At 35.8% G+C, this 24,435-nt stretch overlaps 1 pseudogene; it reads left to right on the top strand.

Moving 5' to 3' along the window:
* Positions 1-11,461: 11,461 nt before the first annotated feature.
* LOC126671824 (alpha-dioxygenase PIOX-like) lies at positions 11,462-23,289 on the top strand (annotated as a pseudogene).
* The last annotated feature ends 1,146 nt before the right edge of the window (positions 23,290-24,435 follow it).

The following is a 24,435-nucleotide window of genomic DNA, read 5'->3' as shown; positions in this document are numbered from 1 at the left end:
CATGAGAAAGATCACACGCCATCCCAATTCTGGAGGTGAATGCATGCGGGTAGACATGGTGGATGAGTTAGTGGAAGAACAACTGGCAGAAAACAATGCCATCCTGCAGTCTATACCGAATGAAAGGGAGGAATACTTAGAGGAACCAGACCTCGAACCGCTGTTGAAGAGCAAGCACATCACTCCTCCCTCCTCTGAGAAGCCACCAAAAGTGGAACTCAAGACTTTGCCTGCACACTTACGATATACCTTCTTGGGAGCTGATGGCACTTTGCCTATTATCATCAGCAACAAGCTCACCAAGAAGCAAGAGCAGAGGGTCATTGATGTGGTCAAGGGACGTATCTTGGCTATTGGGTGGCAGATTTCAGATATCAGAGGGATCAGCCCTTCAGTAGTGATGCATCGGATTCATTTGGAGGATGAGTCTAAGGCATCTGCGCAGAGACAGAGACGGCTGAACCCTAACATGAAAGAGGTGGTTCACAAGGAGATTGTGAAGCTACTTGATGCGGGCATCATCTATCCCATTTCTGATAGTTCATGGGTGAGCCCAATTCAGTGTGTGCCGAAGAAAGGCGGGATGACAGTTGTAGAGAATGAGAAAGGGGAACAGATTTCTACTCGCACGGTTACTGGGTGGCGAGTGTGCATTGACTACAGGAAGCTAAATGCCGAAACTAGGAAGGATCACTTCCCGCTTCCTTTCATTGATCAGATGCTAGAACGAGTGGCCGGGCATGCTTTTTACTGTTTTCTGGATGGTTACTCTGGGTACAATCAGATCATTATCTTCCCAGAGGACCAAGAGAAGACTACCTTTACTTGTCCATATGGCACTTTCGCTTACCGCCGCATGCCGTTCGGTCTTTGCAATGCGCCTGCTACGTTTCAGAGGTGCATGACTTCGATCTTTAATGATATGATTGAAGACATCATGGAAGTGTTCATGGACGACTTTTCAGTCTTTGGAGACTCCTTCGAGTGTTGTCTTCGTAATTTAGACCGGGTCCTGCAGAGATGCGAGGAGACAAATCTAGTGCTGAACTGGGAAAAATGCCACTTCATGGTTGAGGAGGGCATTGTTCTGGGGCACAAGATATCCAGAGAGGGTATCGAGGTTGACAGGGCAAAGACAGAGGTGATTGAAAAGCTTCCACCTCCAATCACAGTGAAGGGAGTCCGTGCCTTCCTCGGGCACGCAGGTTTTTATCGCAGGTTCATCAAGGATTTTTCTTCCATAGCGCGTCCTTTGACTACCTTACTTGTCAAGGACGCGCCCTTTTTGTTTACTGATGCCTGTTTAGCTTCTTTTCTCAGGTTAAAGGAAGCACTGGTCACTGCCCCAGTCATCTCTAGTCCGGATTGGGATCTGCCCTTTGAGATCATGTGCGATGCGAGCGATCAGGCGCTGGGAAGCATTCTGGGGCAGAGGAAGGACAAGAAGCTGCATGTCATCTATTATGCGAGTCGCACTTTAACAGGAGCTCAGCTGAACTACACTACCACGGAGAAGGAAATGCTAGCGGTAGTGTTTTCACTGGATAAATTTAGGCAGTATCTACTTGGCTCAAAGGTTATCATTTATACTGATCATGCTGCGCTGCGATACCTTTTTGCCAAGCAAGATGCAAAGCCTAGGTTGATTCGGTGGGTCTTGCTCCTGCAAGAGTTTGATCTGGAGATCAGAGACAAGAAGGGCACGGAGAATGTGGTAGCAGACCACTTGTCGCGGTTAGAGGTTCCCGAGCCAGTGATAGAAGGCGAAGTCATCAACGAAAGGTTTCCTGATGAGGCTCTCATGCTCATTAAGGAGACGATGAATCCATGGTATGCAGACTTCGCCAACTATCTATCAGCTGACATTATGCCTCCTGACATGAGCAGTCACCAGCGCAAGAAGTTCCTCTCTGATGTTAAGCGCTATCTGTGGGATGAGCCATATCTATTTCGAGTGTGTGCAGATGAGATGATCCGGAGATGTGTTGCAGAGGAAGAAATGTTGGCCATTATGACTCAGTGCCATTCTTCAGATTATGGGGGTCACTATGCTTCGGGTAGGACAGCAGCACGAGTACTAGAGAGTGGGTTCTACTGGCCTACACTGCACAGGGATGTGAGAGATTTTGTGCAGCACTGCGACAGATGCCAGCGCACTGGCAATATATCAAGGCGTGATGAGATGCCTCTTTCCTCTATTCAGGAGGTTGAGATTTTTGATGTCTGGGGTATAGACTTCATGGGACCATTTCCTGTGTCGTGTGGGAATTTATACATCTTGGTGTGCGTCGACTATGTGTCGAAATGGGTGGAAGCAGCTGCTTTGCCCACTAATGATGGAAAAGTAGTCCTGAAGTTCCTGAAGAAGTTGATCAATAGATTTGGTGTGCCACGGGCGATCATCAGCGATGGAGGGTCACACTTTTGTAATCAGCAATTTTCCGCCCTGATGAGGAAATACCATGTGTATCACAGAGTGGCGACTCCATATCACCCTCAGACTAGTGGACAGGTTGAAGTGTCCAATAGAGAGTTGAAGCGCATTCTTGAAAAGACAGTGAATAGCTCGCGCAAAGACTGGTCTCAGAAACTGGATGATGCGTTGTGGGCATATCGGACAGCATTCAAAACGCCAACTGGTATGTCACCTTACAGACTGGTCTATGGGAAAGCTTGTCACTTACCTTTGGAGTTAGAGCATCGCGCATATTGGGCCATCAAAGAGTTAAATTTTGACCCTCGACTCTCGAAGCAGAAGCGCCTCCTGCAACTGAATGAACTTGATGAGTTTCGCTTGTCGGCATATGAGAATGCCAAGTTGTACAAGGAAAAGACCAAGAAATGGCACGATGCTCATATAGTGCCTAAGCAGTTTACAGAAGGCAGTCATGTGCTACTGTACAACTCTCGCTTGCGTCTATTCCCTGGAAAGCTTAAATCGAGATGGAGCGGACCTTTCAAGGTGCGACATGTAGCTGAGCATGGCGCAATTGAGCTCGAAAATGCGAGTGGGGAGACTTTCAAAGTCAATGGACAGCGGTGCAAGCCGTATTTAGGTCCTTTGACAGACGAAGGAAGAGAGTGCTATACTCTCGATGCTCCAAACTAAATCAGGTACTATACAGTCAACGCTAGCGACCTAAAACAAGCGATCTTTGGATTAAATTCCAAAGCATTTATGTTTTACTAAAGTTTTATTTTATCTTCTGCATCAGTTAAGTTTAAGCTATTAATTTGATTTTTTTTTTTATTATGATTTGTCTATTTTATTTGAATTTTTTTTTTTTTTTTAGTTTTTATAGTGGTTTAGTTTGTCACTTTTCGTTTGTTTAGTTCAGTATGACCCCGGTATTTGGTTGGTGTTCCTGTGCAGGTACAAAGAGCAAGTTTAGAAATTTCATTGCAGGTGCAGACTGGCGCACGACGTGCAGGACCTGGTGCACGTCGTGCGATGAAGGACGCACGTCGCGAAAATCTGGTTTCGCGACGTGCAGACGGGAAATTCAGATTAAAACCTCTAGCTTCCCTCTTTTCACTCATTTGTTCTAAAATCAAATCCCTACCCAGTTACCCCTCCCTCAATCCGAAAATCACCCAAAAATCACCCTACCCAAATTCACTCTCCATATCACAAAATTTAACATCAATCACTACTTCCTAATCCTACCTCACTATCCCATCTCTCCTTTTCACCATTTTCTGGCCAAAAATTCCACAAGATGACTTTTAGGTCGAAAAATCCAAGTTTTGGGGAGGCTGTCGCTGATTTTCCTGAAGATGCGTCCGTAGAGGTGGCTCCCGAATCTCCACCGCTCCGGAGAGGACGTTCAAGCGCTGCCGCTGCTCACACTAGTGCAGCCGCTGCTCACATCAATGCCGCCACCACCGCCGCTGCCGCTGCTAGGCGTCCTCCACGCGCTCAACCTCGGAGAGACATTTCAGATAGGTACGATGCTCCTTTTCCTATCTATACTACTGCGGAGGGGAAGCGATTTAAGGTGATTGTGAAGCGGAAAGTATTAGGTTGTCGACGTGTAGAGGAGCAAACTATGGAAACTTTGGGCATTATGGAGGAGTTTGATGATCATATGCTACGGTGGGGTTGTTCTGACTTGAGTAGTAGCAGCCATATTGTTTTTGTTGATTTGACTCGTGAGTTCTTCACGACGCTAGCTAGAGGGTCTTCTGTTGAGCCAGAGTATACGTTCAGACTGAGAGGAGTTGAATACAAGATAGATATGGCTTGGGTGCGAACTAGTTTTCAGATGCACAGTGGAGGAATCCGGATACTACCCCCGCATATTGACAAGCACAAAATGTGGCGGCAGTTGTCTGGCGAGCATAAATTTGTGAAAGATTCCAAGGCCAGTCTGATCAAGGATGTGTCAGTTCTGTTGGCGTTTAAATGGTACAAATATAACATCTGTGGAATTGAAGAGGCTAACAAAGTAGGGGTGAAAGATCTGATTTATCTCTGCTCCTTGCTACACCCTGAAGACAGAGATTTGAAAGTTAACATGTCCTACAGAATTTTGGATTTACTTCTGGGCATGCAAGAACAGAAGAAGGCGTCTAGTCCACTGGGGATGGGTCTGATTGTGTCTGCCATTGCAGAAATTCTACATGTCTACACAGACGATGAGCTGAAGGAATTAGAGCAAGTTCCGGTCAAGTATATGGATTTAGACTACCTCAGGAAGTGCAATGTTGTCGACAATGATGATGTTATCATTCCCTTTCAGAGGAGATCTGCATGGGTGAAGAAATATGGATCAGGTCACCAGGATGCACAGGTTGAGCACGGAGAGAACTCCGTGGATCAGCAGGGCGAAGCATCTGAGGCTCAGGAGGAACACCACGAGATTCCTAGTACAGAGCTGCCACCTGGGTTTGATCAGCCAGCTGCTGATTACGGTTGGACTCAGTTGGGTCAGCAGATGCGGGATATGGAGAGGCAGATGGCAGAGCAGAGGACAGACTCACAAGCCATGCAGCGACAGTTGGATCAGATGTGGGCTATGCAGCAGCAAATGTGGGGTTCTCAGCAGTATCACGAGCAGATGATGAGGGGCTATCTGAGAGGCACAGGCACGGGAGAGTATCCTTCTCCGCCACCACCACCACCGGCCGATCAATAGAGTTCTTTTTCCTTTTCACCCTCATTTATGTTTTATTTTCAGTTTTCTTTGTTTTTTTTCAGTTTTCTTTTATTTTGTTGTGATACTTCATTGCATTGGGGACAATGCATGAACTAGTGTGAGGGTGGAGGACAGAAAACTTCCTTAGGATTAGATTTATGTTATGTCTTTATCGCTTTTGTGTGTTTTTGATTTGTAGGATTTGATGTAGCGAACTTCTTTGCAGATGTTTTTAGTTGTTATGTGTTTGACATGTTCGCACTTCATTTAAATTGGGTTGTCCTCATTTTTTTTTTTTTTTTTTTTACTTATGTCCATGTCTTATTTCTTGCCAATGTCAGAAGTGTGAAATTTTAGTGTTTACATTCCCCCTATTTAATGAGTTGGTTAATTATTGTCTTTGTGTGTGAACAACATTGTGAGAATGGCAGTTAAATAACTTTTGCCTAATTAGTCAGCATGAATTAATAGGACTGAGGTGAAATTTTACACTTTGAAAAACATGGTATTTCTTTTGAATATTGTGAAATTTGGCATGAAAATCTTGACACGAGCACTTGTGTAAATTCTGAAATTTTGAGCAATTAAACAGGTTTGTATTTTAAATCACCTTGTGTTTACCCAGTTTTGTGAGATTTTTGAGCCTTATCGAGCATACTTTTTATGTCTCATTTTATTGTGGTGTGAGTCGATACATGTTGATGTTCTAGAACTTGCCTTGCGCCCATAGTAAAATTGCATTGTAGGTTGAATAATTTGAAAGTGATAAATGGCAATTAGGATAACCCATTCTTTAGACCACTTTAAACAGCCTACCCATTTTCCCTTAGTTTAACCAATTTGAGCCTTAGCCGTATTTTTGTTATTTACACACATTTTACACACTTTACCTTTTCTTATCTTCCTCTTTTCTACCTTATTTTGACTTGACAGATTGATGGATATGCAGGAAACTAGTGTGAGGATGTATAACATCCTCAGCTCATGATATTAGATTGATTGTCTCTTGTTTGATATGATTGGTGTTGCCTTTTGAAGTTCAGGAAAAGAGCGAAAAATAAAAGAGAATTTGAAGAAAAGAAAGCAAAAAAAAAAAAAAAAAAAAAAAAAAAGAGAAAAGTTGAGCTTAAAAGATATAAATCTGAAAATAAGAACTCAAGGCATGAAAAGTACAAAAATAAAATAAAATAGAGATTGATATAAAGAAAGAGCTAAAGTTTTATTTACATGGTTTCTAGTTTGTGTTTGTTGATTTGTCAAGTCATTTTTCATCCTGTTATTTACCTTTTCCCACACCCTAACCTAGACCCCATTACAACCCTTTAAAAGTCCATTTTGATTTTTTTTGTTTGACCTAACTTAGCAGTGGAATTGTGGACTACAGGCAAGCTTATGGCAAGATTACATGTATTGATGTGAGAGCTTAATTTTTATACCCTTTACACTTGTGTGCGAGAGACTACCGTGTGAGGAATTACTTGGTGATTTCATTATACATGCTTGTGATTTTGCTCATTTGCTCGAATTTCATGTGTTGTTTTTGGAATTGATTGGATTGCTTTTATGATCAATATGATTTCGAAATCATGTTTTAATAAGTGTAACTGTGTAGTCTCGGTGTTATTGATTCATGATTTGACATTAGGCATTGTTATTTAGTGTTATTCTTTCATTGTTGTTTAGCTCAAAGGTTTAGATTTGATCGATTCATTATTTAGGGGGGGTGAAAGTGCTTTAATTTTCATTATCTAACTTGGTAGTGTGAGATTGGCATGGGACATTATTCTTTATTTGCTTGAGGACAATCAAAATGTTAGTGTGAGGATGTTTGATAGGAGTAGAATTACTCCTATTTCGGAGGGTCGTTAATATTGGTTTATACGCTTTTAGTGCGAAATTTGATCTTGTTTTGGTACTTAATGGTATGTTTGAGTATTTCAGGTACTTGTGCATAAAACGGTGTATTTCAGGATTGAATAAACCATTTTGGACATAGGAAGCCCTTGGGTAATCTCAGAGCATGTTTGAAAGCAGTTTGGAGGTGAAATGGAAGACTCACGACGTGCATATGGATTCTCACGACGTGCATCAAGAAGGATGAAAAGAAGAGATGACCAGAAGAAATGCACGAGCTGAGCACGATGAGGTGCACGTCGCGAAAAAAATGGCGCACGTCGCGAAAGAGGAGTTGCACGTCGTGCAACAGTGAAGAAGGAAAAGAAAAATTGACAGATTATTTGCACGATCAACGTACGATGAAACGCACGACGTGAGTCCTAGGAAAATTGTGCACGTCGTGCATTATGAAACGCACGTCGCGAAGCCCAGATTCCAGCAATCTGAATTTATTACAAGTTTGCCACTGCGAGCTGTGTTTTAAAGATTGAAATCCAGGGGCATATTAGACACTTCAAAGAGCTACAAATCAGGATTAGACCCTAATTACACATGGGTATAAATAGTCAACAACACATCTTGTAAAGGGTTCGACGAATTTACCGTTTTCTAGACATAAACCCTAGTTTCATAGATTATAGTTTTTATCGCTTTGTTCTTGGAATAATTTCATTATTGATTCGCCGATTATTATTAGTTTACATTCGAGCAAGGTACGATTGATCTTAATTCTATATTCAGTATTGATTTTTATTACAGAATGACTTCTTTAATTATTTCTTTAAGTCTTTTTATTATTATGTCTAGCTAAACCCTTCATTGGGGATTATTAATCTAAATTATGTCTGTTTAATTGAATTGAATTTATGGGTTTTTGTTCTTGATGGGTTTTAATTATTGCGCTTAATGCTTAGCCTAAATTGATCACTTAGTCTATGCCGTTTGTTTTAGTTTTAGCTCGAGAGGGTAAAATTGGAATAGAACAATATAATTAAGAACGCAGGAGTTAATTGTGCGAGAGTGAATTAACGAGTGCGGGTTCATTGAATTTGCTTAACAACCATTAAATTGATTTATACATAGGTTAATCATTGTGCGAGAGTGAATAATTAATCTAGTATTAGTGAGTTTAATGCTTTTGCCTGTAATTGCTTGAGAGAGAATTTTAGGTGCTCTAGATTAGTTCGAACATCATCAGAACAATACAATCCATAACCCAAATCAAGTAAACAGCATAACGAAGATTAATAATCCCTGCCTTTCCCATTATTGTTAAAACACCGTTTGAATTACAGCTTTAGTTATTTTAAATTACAACTGTTAATTTCTATCTTTTAATTACAAAACAAACATTATTTGTCTTTTCGGCTATTCAAATCGAGTCTTTCAACTGGTTGTCTTTAGAACTTTCCTTGTGGGTACGATATCCGGACTTCACAGTCTGTATTACAAGTTGGCATACGTACGCTTGCGTATTTTTACCAACAGTCATGATAATGTTATGATAATATAGTGTTATGACAAAGTACGTCATGATAATGTTATGATAGCAGTATGATAATCAAACATTATTTTCCATAACTTTTTTTATTTTCTGCAGTATGATAACAACGTGATAATGTAGTGATAATGATATGATAATCTGACACTGTTTTTCCACAGAAAATCGTTTTTTTGCAGAAAATTATTTTTTCAGATGAAAATCGTTTTTTTCTACAGATTTTTAGATCTGAAAACTGAAAAATTGTAAGATCGATATTTTTTAGGTCTGTAAGTTAAAATAAACCATAAAAATTACAGAATCGATAATTTAAGCCTCAAATAACAGTGGAACGACGGCGAAGGCGATGGCGGAGCGATGATGGAGCGATGTCGGAGGTGATGGCGGAGACGATAGCGGAGGCGATGGCGGAGAAATAATGAAGAAGGAGAGAATAAAAATGGAGAAAAGAGAACCAGAGAGAAAGAGAGAAACAGAGAGAGAGAGAGAGAGGAGAGAGGAGAGAGGCTGTCAGTTATATGAGAGTAAAATTCTGAATATTTTTACACGGAGAGTATAAAAATAATTAGACAAAAATCATGAGGTATTTTTAATATCTTTTCCACACTGAGGTAATATTTTCTATTATTTTCTTATTTTAGGTAAACACCTAATAAGCCCAATTAGAATGCTTGAATGAGGAATAGTCCAAACTTTTTTTTTTTTTGAATAATGAAAATTTCATTAATAGGGAAATAAAAATACAACTTGATTAAATATTGAACAAATCAATACATTCAAGAAGTACAATAATAGAACATCAGTAAAATAACAGAAAATCATATCTAATTTCTTCAATCGCATTGACGGAACTCTTTGAATATGCAACTCGGCGATTCGCCCGCTCCACTCGAAGGTTATTTTAAACCAGAAATCGACTCTTTGGTCTTTGAATGAGTCCGATTGAGAGAATATTAGAAATAAGATTTCTACTGATAGCACTTCAGATCTACGCTTCATAGATAATTCCATCAAGGAAATAGCAGAACCCATAAAGGGTAGGAGGCAGAACTCCACAAAGGAAGACAAAACATCCATAAAGGAAGAAATAAAAAATACCAACAGATCTCAGATCTGTGATTATTAACGCAAAATAAACTAAATACGAGATTTGAACAGAAAAATGAGAAGGTAGGGAGGTAATTTTGAACCAAAAAATGGCCAAAATCACCTCCCTCTTGTTGCGGCTAGGGTTTCTGAAAAGAAAAGGAGAGTTTAGAGAGATGAGAAAGAAAAATGAGTTTTTTTGAAATATTAGAGTTTGAATAGTCCAAACTTAAAATGACCTTGGAGGACTCTCCCCACTGTTTCATCATTCTCCTTTACTGTTTGAATAATTGATTTTTTTGGATACCCAAACTATCGTTTTATTTTATTGTGGTGACCAAACTTTGACTTGTTTTAATTTGGTTACTAAACTTTAATCTAATTTCAACAGAGGTCTTCCGGCCGAAACGATGACATGACAACTGGATTTTTCCACTTGGCAATCATTATTTGCTCGTATTTTTCTAAAAACTTGTAATTTATACATAATTTAAAATCAACGGAGAATGTTTCGGCCAAATTATGCATCCATGTCAAGGTTTTAGGCAAAAAAGAAGCCGTCTGCCGCATATGCATTATTTGCCAGAAATTTTTCGTCGAAATAAAATTAAAATTTAGTAACCAAATTGAAAATTAATTAGAATTTGGCTACCACCAGAATCAATTGCTCGTTAATTTACGAAAACAATATATGATTACGACCTTACATATAAAATAAGATGTTTATGCTACAAATAAAAACACCTTAACCACAAATCGGCTTTTTTTGAAAAACAAAACTTCCGCTTAGAATTCAATTTTTCTTATGGCTATTGGCTCATGATAGAATTTCTTCGTACTCGGCTTTGGTTCGGAGGGGCATTATTCTTTAAAAAAAAGAGTGATTGTTTATTATGTATGCAAGAAGAGACGGCTGTTCATATCTTTCTTCATTCCCATTTTGTTTGGCGTGTTTGGTCTCATCTATTATACTTGAACAATCACATATGGGTTTTGCTTAATTATATTGATCACTTCTTCTTTTATTGGTCTAACCTGTCAAAGAAAAGATACAGGGTTCTTTGAAATTTGATTTGATTCTTCACTATTTGGGCTATTTGGAAAGAGAAAACAGACGAGTTTTCAAGTTCAAGACGACTAAGATTGATAATCTTATTTTTAGTAGCGTTACTCAGGCGGTTTTGTTTTACAAATCGTTTCATCCGGTTTTTTCTTTTTCTATCTTAGATGTTTTCAGCTGTTTGGATGTATTTTTTATCCATATTTAATTGTATTAGTCTCTTTCTACTATTGTGGTTGAGTTAATTAATGTAAATGTTTTTTATAAAAAAAAAATTAGAAATTACATAACTGTATTTGAACTATATCAAATTTTTTAATTCATCAAAACCTCCACTGTGCAGGTCAAATCATCGCAAAAAATTGTTAAACCAATAAAAATCTGAAACAAACAAGATTAAACTATCAATTTTTTTAAAATGAAATAAAAACCACCAGATTAACTCATATATCTCAATATTCGGTTTTGGTTCGATGAAAAGAATCGGTTTCGGCAGGTTTCTGAACACCTCTAGGTGTATCATGTATGTCCTATTTATTATTATTTCAAGGACCATTCTTGGCAGGCTGCCATTTTTTTATTCTAATTTTCTTTAATTTTTTGTTTTGGAACTTTGTAGCTATGCAGCCCAATTTCATTAATCTATATGCAATTAATTTTGTTTTTTCTAATATGGTCGTCACATCTCAGGCCACATGTTCCATGAAATAAAATATATATATCTTATAGTTTTTCTTGAATTACTTTATCTATAAATACCTAAAGAGTTTATAAAGGAGTCTCATCATCAAGACTCTTAAAAAATAACAAAAATGTCATTGATAATATCCTCTTTGCAATCTCTCATAAGTTCGCAATTCAAGCTCTTCATTCATGAAGATTTTCATGAAATTGTTGATAGGATGACCATCATAGACAAATTTATTTTCCTTGTAATTAAATTTACAAGTTTTCATTTTATTTTATGTACATGGTTATTTCAATTTTTCTCATAATCTTATTTTTCATTTTCATGCAGATTGTGCACTCTATTGATAAGCTGGGGATATGGCATAAGTTACCGGTGTTTTTAGGCTTGATTTATCTCTCCCTACGCCGCCATCTTCATCAAGAATATAACCTAGTCAATGTCGGTACAATATCTATCGGAGTTCGGTCCAATCCGTTTGATTATCCTTACAGGAGAGACGATAGAAAATATAACGATCCTTTCAATGAAGTTGCGATGGAACCTTTTTTGGCCGGAATATGGCCCCTTTTGATCAGAAAGAGAAGGTTTAATTATATTTTCCGTTAAATGTTATATGAAACCTAATTGGAATACATCTTTTTTAAATGTTAGTAAAATAATAGTAGTGAATAGTACTTTAGGTAGTGATTATTTGCAATAATAATACATAATGTTTTCTTTTGATAATAGAATGAGAGTTATAGTTTTAATTTTTTAGAATTAAATATAATATAAATACCATTAAGCTAATTACATGTTTAAATTTGTGATTAATATATATAGTTGAAGAGGCCAGATCCTATGGTGGTAGCTACAAAACTACTAGCAAGGAGGAACTTCATAGACACAGATAAGCAATTCAACATAATTGCAGCTTCTTGGATTCAGTTTATGATTCATGATTGGATCGATCACATGGAGGACGAAGACCAGGTTTGTGGATATATTCATTACCATAATTTTAAAATTAATTAAATAAAATTAATCCTATTTTAATATTTTATATTTAATAAATAAAGATAAAATATATATTTTAAAACTTATAGTCCACTTATATTAACAATAAATGTACTGAGTTTGGAGTAAATAATCTTGTTATTAGGTCTAATAATGATCCAAAAAAATTAAATATTCGTTGCTTTTACTAATAATAACTAAAATTTTAATTTTATTGATTGTAATCTAGTAAAATAATTTGTTTCAACTGTACACAAATTTTTCTTGTAATTTTTTTGAGATTAAATTATGGGTTTGATAACTGAATCAGTAAAATACACACAAGACAGTCATTCACTAACTCTAATTCTTATGGCCAGTTTTAATCTCGTAAATTATAAATTGATTATTATGATTAAAATTTATATAAATTAATTGATATATATTGCGGTCTGAATTCAAATTTAAAATTTCATAGATATTTACAGACAATATCAATATTAATTAAAATATTAGATAGGATGGAAAGTATCTTAGAAATAAAAACACGATAATGTTGCATAAGAACAATTTTGTTTAAGAATAGCCTATTTTCAGCTTCTTAAACTATACATGTTTTGTTCATCCGGTTCTTAAATTATTTTTTATTCTTATCTAATCCTTCAAATTAGCGAAAAATCATTTTTGAGTCCTTCATTGACAAAAACGACGCCGTTTAGGATAACAAATTGCATTTTCAAAAATAACGAAACAACGTCGTTTTTATCGTTTAAGGACTTGAAAATGATTTTTCGCTAAATTGAAGGACCAGATAAAAAAAAAATTAAGGACCGGATGAATAAAATAGGTATAATTTAGGAACTAAAAATGATTTATTCCTTTTTTTTTAAGAGCCATAAGAATGATTTACTAATTACTTTTATATGTTTTTTTTTTTGTAATAATTCAAAATGCAAATAGATCATTGAGCTGAAAGCACCAGCAGAAGTAGAAAGCCAGTGTCCCCTTAAATCATTCAAATTCTACAAGACAAAGGAAGTTCCCACTGGCTTTTACAAGATTAAGACTGGCCATAAGAACATTCGCACTCCTTGGTGGTAAGAACTTTTTTAATCTTTCTTCTTTTTATGAGTTGTCGCTTGAAAATTAACATAAAGAATTCTTTTTATAATAAATTATAAATGAATAGAAATTTTTTTATAAGGTTAATTTTAGATAAAAAAAGATATGTAGTATTAAACATAGTTCATATATAAATATATTAGAAGCTCTAGAAAGATATATAATTAAGATTATAGGGAGTAAGTAATTAATATAAAGCATAATTAATGTGTATATATGTATGAATTGTGAAGGGATGGAAGCGTAATTTATGGAAGCAACGCAGAATGGGTGAATAAAGTAAGAACATTCAAAGATGGGAAGCTGAAAATATCAGACGATGGGCTTCTTTTGCATGACGAAAATGGCGTTGCTATATCTGGAGATGTTCACAATAGTTGGGCTGGCGTCTCGATTTTGCAGGCTCTCTTTATTACGGAGCATAACGCTGTCTGTGATGCCCTCAAGGTATTCATTTCGCTATATAAACATGAAGTAGCGTAAGTAACGATAGATATATCATTCTGTCGATTAAAATATTAATGCTAGCAAACAGCTTCTAAAACCTATTGATTCGAATGAATAATATGAGTTAGACATCTAAATAATCGTTGATTCAACTGAATATCAAAATTGGAGATAAATATTTCATTTTATTTTATTTTACTAAATACGTTCTAATGTCTAATTAAATATTGTAATTTTGTAATATTTCAGAGGGAATATCCAGATCTAGTTGATGACGACTTATACAGACATGCAAGATTAGTGACTGCTGCTGTTATTGCAAAGATTCATACCATTGATTGGACTGTAGAACTTTTGAAGACTGATACTTTATTAGCAGGAATGCGTGCCAATTGGTAATTTAACCTCTTTATATTCAGCAATTAAATGGAGTCACCGAGTTACTCGAAATTCATTCGCAAAATACTCGAAAATGATAGGGTGCTAATCAAGTCGAATTTGAAGTTGAGCTACTTGAGTCAACTATAGGTCAAGCTCGATCGAATAATAAGATATTTGATTTGATAAGCTCATAAACTTAATCGGGTTTTAATTAATTTCCTTTTTTTATATTCTACAATTCGATATATATGATACTTTAATTTTATACATAAATTTAATTCTGAATTTTTATATAAATAATCGAATTAACGAGAATCAAGTATAAGTTTTAAATATTCTATCGATTTTGAATTTTAGGTTGAACTCTCAAAATAAAACAAATTGAGTCGAGTTTTAAATTTTAAATATGAGTGTTAAGTTAACGTCGAATTTGGTAATATTTCATTTGGGGATTGGAATTCCCTCAAGTTCATTTTCAACTTGAGGAAGTCATGTTCACGATCTACACCGTCCATTACAAAATGAATGATGTAGATCAAAAAAGCACAATTTTAATCAAATTAATCTACACCGTCCATTTTGTAATGAACGGTGTAGATCATGAACATGACCCCCTCAAATTCAAATGAACTTGAGGGAATTCCAATCCTTCATTTGGAGTTGGTTGGATTATAGGTTGATGATATATTAGGATTTGAACTTCTCAATTTGTGCATTATACATTTCATAATTGGGAAAAAAATTTATAGACCTGACCAATTAAATATTAGTAAATGAGAAATGGGAGAAATAGGATACTAAACTTTGTACATCACTAATCTTTTCTTAAATTACAAAAAAATCACTAAACAAATTTTTTTTACAAAATCACTGAATTATATATTTTGTTACAAAAATGTTTTCGTTGTTACAAAAAGATCACTAAGTTTTTTGTGAATTACAAAAAAGTCATTGAGTTATATCTTTTATTATAAAAAGGTCATGATAGGAGTAGAAATACTCCTATATTTTATGTGTTTTATATGTCATATATGTGCATTTGACGTTTGGTTTTGAGCTTCTTTGTACTCATTTTTGTGTTTGAGCATTTCAGGAATAATTGGGAGTTTGTCATGATATTCAAGCTAATTGGAAGCCATTTGGATCATAATTGAAGGTTAAAGGAAAGTTGTTCGAAGATCCGATGAAAATAGGCGCCGAGAGCACAAGTTTCTACTTGTGAAATTGACCCCTCTTCATTGATTGACGATTTTGGATTACTTAGAGACTTCAATTGACTTTGTGTTCTTGATAAGAAACAAAGTAGACCTCCTAAGCTTTCCATAGAATCAAGAATCGACTCATTCCGACATTTCTACACCGAGTTATGACCTTTTGAAGTTGACAGTGTGCAGCAGAGTGGAAGTGTGCGAACGCACACTAAAGTGCAAAGCAGTGTGCGAGCGAAACAGCCTTTCCAGTGAGTTTTGAAGCAAAATTTGGGCTAAGTACATGAGTGTGCGATCGCACACTCTAGTGTGCGAACGCACACCCCTAGAAGCTCAAAAAAGTGTGCGAACGCACACTCAAGTGTGCGAACGCACACCCGACGATTTTTGGGTTAAAAAAGGTCGTTTTGACCTTGCCACATCACCCGAATTCACTTAAACTTGAGGGCAACTTCGAAAATACACATGGGTACGAGTCAAAACCCTTCTTTGAGCTGAAAGACGTATAAATACCGCACTAAACAACAAATCAAAGGGTTCGCTTAGTTCGCTTAATTCGCCACATTAGACATTAGTTTTACATTAGTTTAGTTTAGCTTTCGATTACCGTTCATCGTTTTAGCTTGTATTCTGGATTTTCTTCATCATTGTTTTGGGATTATTGTCGATTAAGGTACGATAACTATTAAGAGATTAATTATTATTGTTTCTTATTCAGCCATGAATTCTTATTACATTATTGTTGAATTCTCTATGAATATGTGTAGCTAAACCTTCATTAGGGATTATTAATGGGATTTATGTCTGTTTAAACGAATTGGATTTGTGGATTGTTGTTATTACTATGTTTTAATTATTGTTCTTCACGCTTGGATTTATTTGGCCAATTTATTCATTGTCCGGTGTTTTGGTTTTAGCTCGAGAGAGTAAAACTGGAATAGACCAACATAATTAAGAACGTAGGAGTTAATTGCGCGAGAGTGAATTGACGAGTACGTGTTCTTAGGGTTTACTTCATAAACATTAATTGATTAGTAATTTAGGTTAATAATTGTGCGAGAGTGAGTAATTAGCCTGTTACTAGTTTGTTATCTGTTTTTGCCTGCAATTGCTCGAGAGAGAATTTTAGGTGCTCACGATTAGCCTGAACCTTAGTAGAACAACCAAATCCATATTCCAATCTGATTAAACAACACAATGAAAGTTAATAATCCATGTTCTTCCCATCATTGTTAAAAACCTTATTTTCATTATAGCTTTAGTTAATTTTATCCATAATTGTTATTTTACTTTATTTAGTTCTTATAACTCAATCAAAATATCTTTTCGGCTATACAAATTGAGTTTCCTAACTGGTTGTCTTTAGAAGCTTTCTCTGTGGGTACGATATCCGGACTTCACAGTCTGTATTACAAGTTGGCATACGTACGCTTGCGTATTTTTACCAACAAGTTTTTGGCGCCGTTGCCGGGGAAAGCGTATCTTTAACAACTAAGTTGGGATAGCTCGGCTTGATTTAGTTTTTTTTATTTTCTTGTTTTACGCCGTGGGTATTTGTCAATTTATATTCAGGTACCTTTTCCATGGTGTACTTTTTTTAAAGAAGCGTAATGGATTGGAATCATAATTGCGTGGTTTGTGGGAGTTTCTATCACACCGAGGCTGAATGTCCAATACTTTATCCAAATTCAAATGAACATGTCAACTTTGTGGGTGGTCAATGTCAATCTAGTGATCCCTATTCCAACACGTACAATCTGGGGTGGGACAACCATCAAAATTATTGTTGGAACAACAATTGGGGGAACTTCCATACATATCAAGACCAATGTAACTCTAATTTCAACTCTGGCGATGAACTGGAGTATTCATATGAGACTGAACAACACCAGAGAGCTCTAGAAGAGTCACTTTCTCGCAAGATGGATATGCTCCTTGATATGATGGAAAAGAGTGATGATGAGTTCCAAAAGATGTCCAAGATTCAGTCTGAATCTATTCACAATATTGAGGTACAATGTACTCAAATTGCTAGTGCTTTACAAGTTGAAAACCAAAACGGGTTACTAGTAACAATGGAAGCTACTCCAAAAGAACAAGCCATGGACATGGAGTTGGATTTGGAAAGCGACAAGGCATTAGTGGAATGCCATTCCACAAAGGTGTCTGCAGAGGGTGAGAAAGGACAGTGTGAGGGTAGTAATCTTGAAACTTCAGTTCCTGACCCACTTACTTTTTCCATGAGCTTCAATGATGAAAGTAGGGAGGAATTTGGTATTACAGTACTCTATGAGGAAATCGACAAAACCTTTGATTACAAGGATCCATTCTTAGAAGGGTTTGATTCCAAGTATGATGGAAATAATATCAAATATATAAATATCCTTAACACTCCTCCTGTCCTTTATTATAGAGACAATGCATACTCTGTATCACCTGAGTTTTACTTGAAGGAGCCAACAAAGGAAAAGAGGGAGAAGATGCTACCAAGACGGCTTCCTCATGTTAGGTTGTATTTTTAACAACCTTACGCGAAGAGTCTAGCTTTGGACTCTAACTAAAGCGCGCTTGGGAGGCAATCCCAAGGGTATCTTTCCTTTCACCCTTTACACTTTTATGTTTCATTTATGCTTTATTTTTTCTATTTCATTGCATTGGGGACAATGCATGAACTAGTGTGAGGGTGGGGAAAACATTATGTTTTATGTTTTTAGTTTAGTTTTTGTTTTTGGTTTTTGTTTTTTGTTCATGTTTGGTATGTAGGATGATTTGTGGCGAACCTCTTTATAGATATTTTTGTATGTCTTTTGCTTAGTTTGTTCATGCCTTGCTTGTTTGGTTTGTCCTCTATATCATGCCTATGCCGTATTTCTTGCCAATGTCAGAATTTTGAAATTTTAGTGTTTATGTCCCCCCTATTTAATGAGTTAGTTAAATTGTGTTTTTGTGATTGAACAACATGTTTAGAATGATAGTCAAATAACTGTGTCTTTTAGCCGACATGATCTAATAGGACTGAGGTGAAAATTTGTACTTCACAAATGCATAATTTATGTTGAAAGTCATTTTTAGGGCATATGAACTTGACAAGAACATTGTTGAAAAAAACTGAATTTCTGAGCTTTTGAACAAGATGTATAGCAAATCGTAGAGTATTACTCCAATTTGTGAGAGGTTTTGAGCCATATCGAGCATATTATTTTTATGTCTCATTTGTTGTGGTGTGAGTCAATGCATGTTAATTCTCTAGAATTTGCCATGTGTCCGTAGTAAAATTGCATGATTAGTTAAATAAATTGAAAATGATAAATGGCATATAGGAATACCCATTTCTTTAGACCATTTAAAATAGCCTACCCGATTTCCCCTAGATAACCCAAGTTGAGCCTTAGCCTTATTTTTGTTACACCTACGTTTACACATTTACCTATTCTCATTTACCTCTTTCTACCCTTTGACTTGATAAATTGAATAAGTATTAAAGGAACTAGTGTGAGGATGGTAAACATCCTAAGCTCGTGTTGTTTAACGATTATCTCTTGTGCTATATGATTAGTATGCCTTGTGAAGTTCAAAAAAAAAAAGTAAGAAAAAGAAGAAAAAAAAAACGAATAAAAAGTAGAAAAATCGAGCTTAAAAGAAAGAAAGAAAAAGAAATATAATTGTGAACTTAAGGCATGAAAAGTAAAGAAAAAGAGATTAAAAGTTTGTTCGAGCTTGAAACTTTAAATGTTTGTTCCTTGTGATATTTGTTAAGTTTGTCAAGTCATATTACCCATATTTGCTTACCCGTATCATACCTTAACCCAAACCCCATTACAACCCATTGAAAAGTCCATTTTGATTCTTTTTATTTGATTTAATTAGTAGTGGAATTGTGGACTACTGGCAAACCTATGGTCGAATTGCATGTTTTGGCATGAGAGTTTCAGTGATTACCCTTAAACACTTGTGTGTGCGAGAGTACCTTGTGAGATATATACTTCTTATTTGCTATAAATGTTGTTTTTCCGCTCAGAATATGATTTTCATCTTTGTTTTGAGATTGTTTAAACTGCCTTAGAGATTGAATTGATTTATAAGTTATGTAGGAGTGAGAACACTTGAGTAGTCTCGGTGTTATTGGTTCATGTGTGAGCATTTGACATTGTTATTAGTTGTTTTTCTCTCTATGTTGTTCTTCTCTAAGCATGATTTGATTGATTCATTACTTGGGGGGGGGGGTGAAAGTGCTTTAATTTCTTATGTTCTGACATGGGTGTGTGATTGACATTTGGGCATTGTTCTTTATTTGCTTGAGGACAAGCAAAAGGTAAGTGTGAGGATTTTGATAGGAGTAGAAATACTCCTATATTTTATGTGTTTTATATGTCATATATGTGCATTTGACGTTTGGTTTTGAGCTTCTTTGTACTCATTTTTGTGTTTGAGCATTTCAGGAATAATTGGGAGTTTGTCATGATATTCAAGCTAATTGGAAGCCATTTGGATCATAATTGAAGGTTAAAGGAAAGTTGTTCGAAGATCCGATGAAAATAGGCGCCGAGAGCACAAGTTTCTACTTGTGAAATTGACCCCTCTTCATTGATTGACGATTTTGGATTACTTAGAGACTTCAATTGACTTTGTGTTCTTGATAAGAAACAAAGTAGACCTCCTAAGCTTTCCATAGAATCAAGAATCGACTCATTCCGACATTTCTACACCGAGTTATGACCTTTTGAAGTTGACAGTGTGCAGCAGAGTGGAAGTGTGCGAACGCACACTAAAGTGCAAAGCAGTGTGCGAGCGAAACAGCCTTTCCAGTGAGTTTTGAAGCAAAATTTTGGCTAAGTACATGAGTGTGCGATCGCACACTCTAGTGTGCGAACGCACACCCCTAGAAGCTCAAAAAAGTGTGCGAACGCACACTCAAGTGTGCGAACGCACACCCGACGATTTTTGGGTTAAAAAAGGTCGTTTTGACCTTGCCACATCACCCGAATTCACTTAAACTTGAGGGCAACTTCGAAAATACACATGGGTACGAGTCAAAACCCTTCTTTGAGCTGAAAGACGTATAAATACCGCACTAAACAACAAATCAAAGGGTTCGCTTAGTTCGCTTAATTCGCCACATTAGACATTAGTTTTACATTAGTTTAGTTTAGCTTTCGATTACCGTTCATCGTTTTAGCTTGTATTCTGGATTTTCTTCATCATTGTTTTGGGATTATTGTCGATTAAGGTACGATAACTATTAAGAGATTAATTATTATTGTTTCTTATTCAGCCATGAATTCTTATTACATTATTGTTGAATTCTCTATGAATATGTGTAGCTAAACCTTCATTAGGGATTATTAATGGGATTTATGTCTGTTTAAACGAATTGGATTTGTGGATTGTTGTTATTACTATGTTTTAATTATTGTTCTTCACGCTTGGATTTATTTGGCCAATTTATTCATTGTCCGGTGTTTTGGTTTTAGCTCGAGAGAGTAAAACTGGAATAGACCAACATAATTAAGAACGTAGGAGTTAATTGCGCGAGAGTGAATTGACGAGTACGTGTTCTTAGGGTTTACTTCATAAACATTAATTGATTAGTAATTTAGGTTAATAATTGTGCGAGAGTGAGTAATTAGCCTGTTACTAGTTTGTTATCTGTTTTTGCCTGCAATTGCTCGAGAGAGAATTTTAGGTGCTCACGATTAGCCTGAACCTTAGTAGAACAACCAAATCCATATTCCAATCTGATTAAACAACACAATGAAAGTTAATAATCCATGTTCTTCCCATCATTGTTAAAAACCTTATTTTCATTATAGCTTTAGTTAATTTTATCCATAATTGTTATTTTACTTTATTTAGTTCTTATAACTCAATCAAAATATCTTTTCGGCTATACAAATTGAGTTTCCTAACTGGTTGTCTTTAGAAGCTTTCTCTGTGGGTACGATATCCGGACTTCACAGTCTGTATTACAAGTTGGCATACGTACGCTTGCGTATTTTTACCAACAGGTCACTAAACTATGTTTTTTTTTTATAATTTTGGCTTGCCACGTAAGCACAAATATTGCGTTTTTGCGTGAAAACGGTCCGTTTTTGAAACGTGTACTTTTTTGTAATAAAAAGTATAGTTCAATGACCATTTTATAAGGAAAGTTGGTTTAGTGACCTTTCTGTAATTTAAGAAAAGTTTGGTAACCTACATAGTTTAATATCCGGAGAAATATGTTATTGGTGTTATGTTATCTATGCATTTCTTAGGGACTGGTCTAGGTAAAAATTTATCTTCTTACTCGATCATATATTTATTATCAATTTCGGAAACGACGATACAAATTGATAATTTTTGGATTTTAAATATGATTTTCAGGTATGGACTATTAGGAAAGAAATTTAAGGACAAATATGGGCACTTGGGAAACCTTATATTGAGCGGTATTGTGGGTCTAAACAAACCCAACAATCACGGTGTTCCGTATTCTCTAACCGAAGAATTTACGAGTGTTTACAGAATGCATGCACTTCTACCTGATACTCTTGCCCTGAGAGATGTTTCAGCGGAGCCTGGTATCAATAAATCTCCACCGTTGGTTGAAGAGTAAGGCTACATATCACCACTAATACTTCAACTAGATGATGTTTATTCATAATCCTAACAATTCTTAATAATTAATTTGCAGAGTTCCTATGGAAAGACTGATAGGACTAGAAGGAGAGGAGACTCTATCAAAAATTGGATTCTCTGCACAAATGGTGTCAATGGGTCATCAAGCTTGTGGAGCCTTAGAGCTGTGGAACTATCCTATATGGTTTAGAAATATTATCCCACATAATCTTGATGGCACTGAAAGATCTGAACCTATCGACCTTGCAGCTCTTGAAGGTTATATATACTATAGATTCTTTTATCTATTTTTATTCGTTTCTTCAATATAATCCACTCAAAACGTAAGTTAATTAGGTACGAAAGTTAATTTGAACCGATTGAATTCGGAATGTTATAGAATCAAACTATTAAATTTTTATTTTATGATGTATTTATCAATTTTATCATAGCGTGTGTGTGTGTGTATATATATATATATTTATGTTTTAATTAAATTTCATGCATAACCCAATCAATAAATTCGGTTTGAAATTATTAAAAAGAATTCGTCTTTGTTTGATTTTTTTATTTTAAACAAAATTCAATAACTTGATACAAATCAAACCAAAAAATTGACAAACCCGATTGATTTAGTTTGTTGTTGATTAACGCAGTTTATAGGGACAGGGAGAGAAATATTGCACGGTACAATGATTTCAGGAGGTCGCTATTGCTGATCCCAATTTCCAAATGGGAAGATCTTACGGATGATCAAGGAGCTATCAAAGAACTGAGTGAGGTATATAATAATGATATTGAAGAACTTGATCTTCTAGTGGGTCTCATGGCAGAGAAGAAGATCCCTGGTTTTGCTATTAGTGAAACTGCATTCGTCATATTCCTTCTCATGGCGACAAGGTAATATTTTATCCGAAAAGCTTTTTAGTTTTTAGTTTCTAGTTGGTTTATAATTTTAAAAAATTTTGATTATGTGAAATCTGGCTCATTATATTTGATTATTTGTGCAGGAGGTTAGAAGCAGACAAGTTTTTCACAAGCCATTTCAACGAAGAGACGTACACAAAGAAGGGACTAGAGTGGGTGAATACTACAGAGAGTCTAAAAGATGTGCTTGATCGTCATTACCCGGAAATGACAACGAAATAGATGAATTCGGAAAGTGCTTTTTCTGTTTGGGACTCATCTTCTTCTAAGCCTAACCCAATCCCTCTCTTTCTTCGTGTTCCGAAGTGACCGAACACGATCCTCTAAGAACTTAATTTTGTAATTTTTATCAAATAATAATGTCGGTTGTGTTAATTAATTTGTTTGTTGTTAACACAACTATATATGTATTTCTTCTCGTTTTGATCAAGGTTCAAAGCTTCCTTCAGCAACAAGTACCGGCTGCTAAAAGCGTTTACCACAACTAATGTTAGATGAACCGAGTCAACATCACACACACAAGATGCATAAGATAAGCTAAGCTAATAATGTAGCTTGATGTGCGTAGGAAGTTATTTATTTGGTTTTGCATTGTAATCCGTTTTCAGTTCTAAATTCAATAAAACTTTGTTTTTGTTATGGTAATAGAGAATTAATCTGTTTCTTTTTAGCAGTTATTATTTTTCTGGGGAATCAATCACTCTTTTTCTTAGCAAATAAACACTTTATCTTTTTTTAAATGGAAAATGTCGTGCATGAACCTGGTGAATGTCTATCTAGTCCCTATTTCTTACATTTAGTGAGATTCCTTCACAATATTAATGTCACGACCCATTTTTATGAATCGCGATCGGCATTAGAGTATGGGTATGGTTGACCGAAACTCGTAGAAAACCTTGCGGAAAACATATTTTAATCTCTTAAAACATTGTACCTGCATAAAATCAAATGCTCGGGTGCAACCGAGACTCCAACCTAGTCTAGCAGTTTATATATACAACATATTAATAATAAATGCTCGATCAACTCCGAATCTCTAACATGACATAAATATTAAGTAACCAAAATTAATATAATAATACCAATCAACAAATAATCTAATTGAATTAACCCGACAACAAAGTAAGACTTCTAATTACTACTGCGGTATAAGAATAAAATCAGTTCGACAGTTTTAATAAAAATAAGGTAAAACCCATTCTAAGACCCCTCTACTTTTCCATTTTGACTCAGTAAGCTCCTACCCCAAAGTTCGTCACTGATGGGTCCCTTTACTTCCATATTGACATGTTCAGGCCCTTACGTGGATGGAAAATGGGAAGTGTAATTCACTCGCCAAATTTAGTGACGGATTAGCGACGGATATCCGTCGCTAATGTTTTCTTGGTGTATTTTGCGACATTTTA

The sequence above is a fragment of the Mercurialis annua genome, linkage group LG3 (assembly GCF_937616625.2).
Source record: "Mercurialis annua linkage group LG3, ddMerAnnu1.2, whole genome shotgun sequence".
NCBI lineage: Eukaryota > Viridiplantae > Streptophyta > Magnoliopsida > Malpighiales > Euphorbiaceae > Mercurialis > Mercurialis annua.
This window is presented reverse-complemented; position numbering and strand designations above follow the sequence as displayed.